Source organism: Pteropus medius, unplaced genomic scaffold (genome assembly GCF_902729225.1).
Source record: "Pteropus medius unplaced genomic scaffold, Ma_sr-lr_union100, whole genome shotgun sequence".
NCBI classification, from domain to species: domain Eukaryota; kingdom Metazoa; phylum Chordata; class Mammalia; order Chiroptera; family Pteropodidae; genus Pteropus; species Pteropus medius.
The window spans coordinates 25,686,199-25,691,501 of NW_024342471.1; the positions used below are offsets into that span (position 1 = coordinate 25,686,199).

At 56.7% G+C, this 5,303-nt stretch overlaps 1 pseudogene; it reads left to right on the plus strand.

The window, feature by feature from the left end:
* The first annotated feature begins 3,608 nt into the window (after positions 1 to 3,608).
* LOC120604226 (uncharacterized) lies at positions 3,609 to 3,727 on the plus strand (annotated as a pseudogene).
* The last annotated feature ends 1,576 nt before the right edge of the window (positions 3,728 to 5,303 follow it).

Consider the following 5,303-nt stretch of genomic DNA (forward strand, 5'->3'; position numbering starts at 1 on the left):
GGGAGTGAATGTCCTTGGAACTTGCAACTTACTTCCTTTCAACGTGCTATGTTCGTTTGTTTATTTTGACTAGGTAAGACACTCGCCTAGCTCCACAGTAACGGAATAGAAAATTCTGCCTCCCAGCCCGTCCCCCACACGTGGCCCCCACCCACGCTCCTCCTGGCTCTCACTGAGGAGCCCTCCGCAGCGTCTGTGGAGGTGTGGCCTGGTGTGAACCACGTGCTCCTCACCAGCGTCTGCCACATGGGGGTAGCGTGCGCCCCCTACGGTTCCGTGTCCTGGCTGGCACAACGGCGCACCTGGCGATGTGTGTGGTCCTCGGTCTCGTCCTGCTGACGGTCACAGTGCTGCTGGTCCCACGCCAGACCCAGAGCCGCCGGACTCCCTCGTGCTTACGTCGACCCGTCCATGCGCATGCGCACGCGCCTGCGGAGTGGCATTGCTAAGTCAGACGACATGAACGTGTAATTCTGACGGACGTCACCAAATTGCCCTAAGGGGGTTATAGATTTTTTTCTTAAAAGTGTTGCGCTGATTACGGACGTACGGAGAGGACGCAAAGCAGACGGCTTTCGTTTTAGTGACGTGTTCTATCTGGGACGTCAGGATGTGGCTGCATCGGGGCAGGAGTGGCAGAAGTATCCACCTGGGGGACAAACGAGGGTGAGGGGACTTTGGGTGCTGCGCTCTGCTCCCCGCAGTGGGGCCCAGGCGTGAAGGGTCCCAGGTGCCAAGGCAGGAGTGGCCCATTTCCAGGAAACTCCTGTCTCCTGCCTGTCTCGTCGGAGTCTGGCCATTTCATTTTTCCTGGATCCTGTAAGATCCCTTTTAATTGGCTCCTTGGGGGCCAGTTAGCAGGGCTTCGTTGCCCCCTAATTCACCGCACCAAGACACCTGCCGCACCTGTCCAGGTGGAAGCAACCCGATTAGGTGACGTTAGAAATTCCTGTCACATCCCCTTCTGGTCACATCTGAAAAATTAAAACCCTAAGTTTGTCTTTGTTCCCTTTTTGGAAAGACATCAACCAGCTCGGCAAAGTTCCTGCTTTTCGTGACCGCTTTTGAGACCAGCTCCTAATGGGAGTATTAAGAATATCTTCGCATAGTCAAAGGAGCAAAAAGGAAGTTTTCATTTAAAAATCACAAAGCAGATGTGTGTGGGAAATGGCGAGAGCTTTGCGGGTGCCCCGGGAAAGCCCTTGAGAAGCAGAAAGAGCAGTCTCTTCTATCTGGCCAGACGGTAGAAGCCCGTCCACCGGCCTCAGGGAGGGGAAGGGCTTTCTCTTCACACTGGGAATTTGTTTTCAACGAGAGATTCAGAATGCCTTTTTCTTTTTTCTTTCTTTTAATAAAGGAAGGATCTAGTCAGTTGACCAGGGATTAGCCAGGATTAAGGGCTGGTTGACTCTGCGATATTTCTACCTGCCTGCTGTGCATATACTAGAATTAACAATGGCAAATAATCAAAAGGGTATTAAATGTGAGTGGGGCCGCAGAGGGACGGCCCCGAGCCTACCTGTCTGCTGTGCGGGCTCTAGAGCCTCACCTTGCCTTGCTCGAAAGCTGTGTGGTTTTGAATTTATAATTTCAGATTGCCCATGCGCACTGCAAATGGCCATGATTTGGGGTGATTTTCTTTAATGACAGAGTCGATTAAGAATCCAGGTTTTGTTATTGCTGGGCTCGTTTATCCCTGGTGGCACCGTTAATGGCGGAGACACGCTGGAACGGCACGAGACGCATAGGAGCGATGGGGTCAGGGCCAGGAAGGCGGCCAGCGCCTGGCCACGACCATCACGGCCACTCGACCAGAGATGGAACCCACAGGGAAAGATTCCGACCACGGACGCGCTGTTCACCTCCTTAGTGAAATCTAACTCAAAAGCCTGGAAGGACGATTTGATTAATTCTGTATCTCAGCGAAAATCGGAAATCCGAGCGCCTCGGAAGATCAAGGCTTCGAAATTCTCCCGGGGAAAAGGCACCAGCCAGCAGGCACAAAGAAGACCTCCTTCCTGCTCGTCGGAGGAAGGCGTAATTGTGCCACTTCCTCCTTGAAGAAGTTTACAAACATTTGCAAGTTGTCAGAAATAATTAGTCTAAAACCGTTTCATAAACCACGGAATGAAACCGTACGTGCCTTGTTGAGATCAAAGGGCTTCTCCCGCCTTCTTGTAAATCCAAATTTAATTCTTTTGAAAGCAAACTCTGGGAATTGTGGGGGTTTCCGCTGAGCGCCAACAGCAGGTGGGGAGCAGAAGCCGCACACAGTGAGTTGGTGGGGAAGGGAGGGGGAGGCCACGCCCCCGGAACCGGACAGACACCTGAGTGCAGAGATGCTCCGCGCTGTGGACCAGGCCTTTCCTGCTGGGAGCTCAGGCCCAGAGTTCCTTCCTGGGTTGAGCTGGCGATGCTGTACCCGTGCTCTTGACCTTGTAAGGTGGGAGCGAGTGCGTGCACCCGAAGTTCTACAAATAATGCAGCTGGGACTGGAGAGCCAAGCCACCCGCGTTCTCGTCCCAGCGCTGCCATTGGACGTAGACCGTGTAAGAGCTACTCATCTGCAAAACGTGGATCTGAGCCATCCCTCCCTCCCTGGCAGGTAAGTGACCTGCCACAGCAGAGGACTTGGCTTCGTACCCAGCCAGCAATGAGTTCAGGGGAATGGCGGCTCTAATATATTAGTAGTGACAGCAACTAGCAGACCTTGACTGAGGGCTTCGTGGATGCTGTGCTCAGGGAGGCCCTGGGAAGCCACTCAGAAGGAGGCGTGGCTCCTCCCCTCACACGGGCAGCCTGATAACTCCAATGACGGCGTGCACGCAGACGCACGCACACACACACGCACGCACAGCAACACCTGCTTTGGGCGATCTACTTATCTTTTTTTGGCAATGGTGGTTTGTTGCTACATCGATCAGAGTTTGATGTCTGAAGGCGCGGCCCTCCCCGCTCCCTGGAGGCACTTCCCCGCTTGTCACCGTCTCCCGCCGGCCCGCCTGGATTCCTCCTGGCGCAGCTCTCAGAAGGGCAGCGGGGACCTTGGCCACGCGCCTCTTCCCAGCCTCTCGCGCTCCGCGCCTGCCCTCGCCTGCCCTCGTGTCTCCTCGCTGGAAGGGCAGGCGGCACTGTGACGCAGGGACAGCCGCCCGGACCGAGCTGCGGCCCGTGCAGACAGGCGAGGACAGCGCGCGTGGGTGCCGCCTAATCCCTTTGGGGGTTCCCCAGATTCAGACACAGGGGTTCCTGCTATAACATTCCATATACAATCCTAAAACCTTGTGTTATGTGAAATCACACACTAACACTCAAAACAAGAATTCAAAACAGAACAGGGCCACGGGCGAAAAAGGGTTGGGGCAGATGGCTCCAACCCTGCCGACCTCCGTAAGCAGGGCACTCCCAGAAAAAAAGCAACGGCAGTAAGAACAGCAACCCCGTCCAACCGAGCATCGTGGCCTTAAAACTCCAGCCTGTGCTGTCTCGTTGGAGACATAGTCCCTGGAGGGCAGTCACTGTGAACAGAGATGATTTTAAAAATGAAAATTAAAAGCAAAGGCAGGGCATGCCTTTATGCGGTCATCCAGTGCTTTAAAGCGGGGAGAGTCTGCGCCCATGGCACCCTGAACAAGCCCGAGCCTGTCTGATCTCAGAAGCTAAGCAGAGTCGGGCCTGGTTAGTCCTTGGATGGGAGACCACCTAGGAAGACCAGGTGCTGTAGGCATAAGAAATAAAAAAAATAAGAGATTGTAAACTGACGAGGTCCTTGCAATCTGTGAGGTCAACCGAGCGTCGCCTTGCCTAAAAAAAAAAAAAAAAGCGGGAGCGATGGCTTGTGCACGTGCAGTCTCTAGGTGGCCTGACAGTCTCTAGGTGGCCTTGAAGCCACTATCGCAGCCACTACTTGCATTAAAGGACGTCATTTCCATAGACTTTAAGCTCTTGAAAAGATGGACGAGGCTCACTTTCAACGGCCCCGACTGCTCCCGGCCGTAGGTACGCCTGGGCAAGCCACGCGCATGAGCCACGTGGACCCGCATTACGCCCTCATCACGCCTCTGCCTGACTATCGGGGTGAGTGTGCTCTCACCTGGTACCCCACGGGGCTGCAGACTGCACCGCTGGCTGACCCGGGCAGTGAGCCAGGAGCTGCGTGCTGCGTGACCCCAGGGTCGCCTAAGCTGGCACTGTGGGGCCCTGGGCTGTGCCGAACGCTCTGCTGCACGGCCTCGAGAGTCATGGTGCCTTCGGAACAAAGGCCGACACTTTGACCTTGCGCAGGGGCGGTGGGTTCTGTAGCTGACCCCGCATCCCTTCTGTCCGCTGCCCTCGCTGGCGGGGTCGTTCGGCACCGTCTCTCGCCATGTATCAAACGGGGTGTCAGAGGGTGTGTAGGGCACTGGAAGGGCTTGCCACAGCTTCCTCTGGCACGGGGTTGACAGTGCATAAGTAAGTGGTGGGACATTGCAAAGGATTGCCCAGCTTCGAGCACAGCAGTGGGGGTGGGGAGAGGGGCCGGGACAGCCCAGGCAGGCCACTGCCGGGCCGGGGGTTTCCACCAGCTGACCCTGCACCAAGGACTGCTTTGCCCAGCCCCGGCCTGCAGAGCGCCCCTCCCAGCCCCCCGTGGCTTTGCCAGGCCGCTCCTAGGGGCTGTTCCCAGACCGGGCTGTCCCCCGCCACCCAGCAGCACCACTGCAGCCGGAGGTGACCCTGGTAGTGCAAATACCAGGCTGGGTCCTGGCTGGATCCGCCCGGTGGCTTTACATTTTCTTTACGGGAAATGCACAATGTCCGGCAGTCTGTAAGGCCCGACCTGCTGCGCATCACCCCCAGCTCGCCTCCCCCTGCCCCTGGCTCCACGCTGAGACCCACTGGGTCCCTGCGGCTCCTCCAGTCCCACTCCCGTTCCTGCTCGGGGCCTCCACATAGGCCACGCGTCTCCCTGGCAGCTCTCATGCTGTCTCAGGCTTCACCTGAAACCTCACACCTTCCGGAGGCCTCTGTGGCCCTGACAGCTGCATCAGCCTTGCGCACGTGGCCACGCGCTCCGCATCTCTCTGCAACGCGCCTGACACCTCTCTCCTCCACCAGGCTCCCAAGGACAGGTCGTGACCCGCTCATTTCGTGCTGCTTCCTCGGGCCTTGGACCACACTAGCTGCTCCGTAAATACCTCCTCCTTCACTGGGAGCTGAGGGCTTGAGAGCGGAGGGTGGTAGGGGCGCCCCCTGTGTCTTACAGACATTCAGTTCTCAGCTATCAGCCACGCGCAAAACATAGCATGGTGACCCCGTGAAAG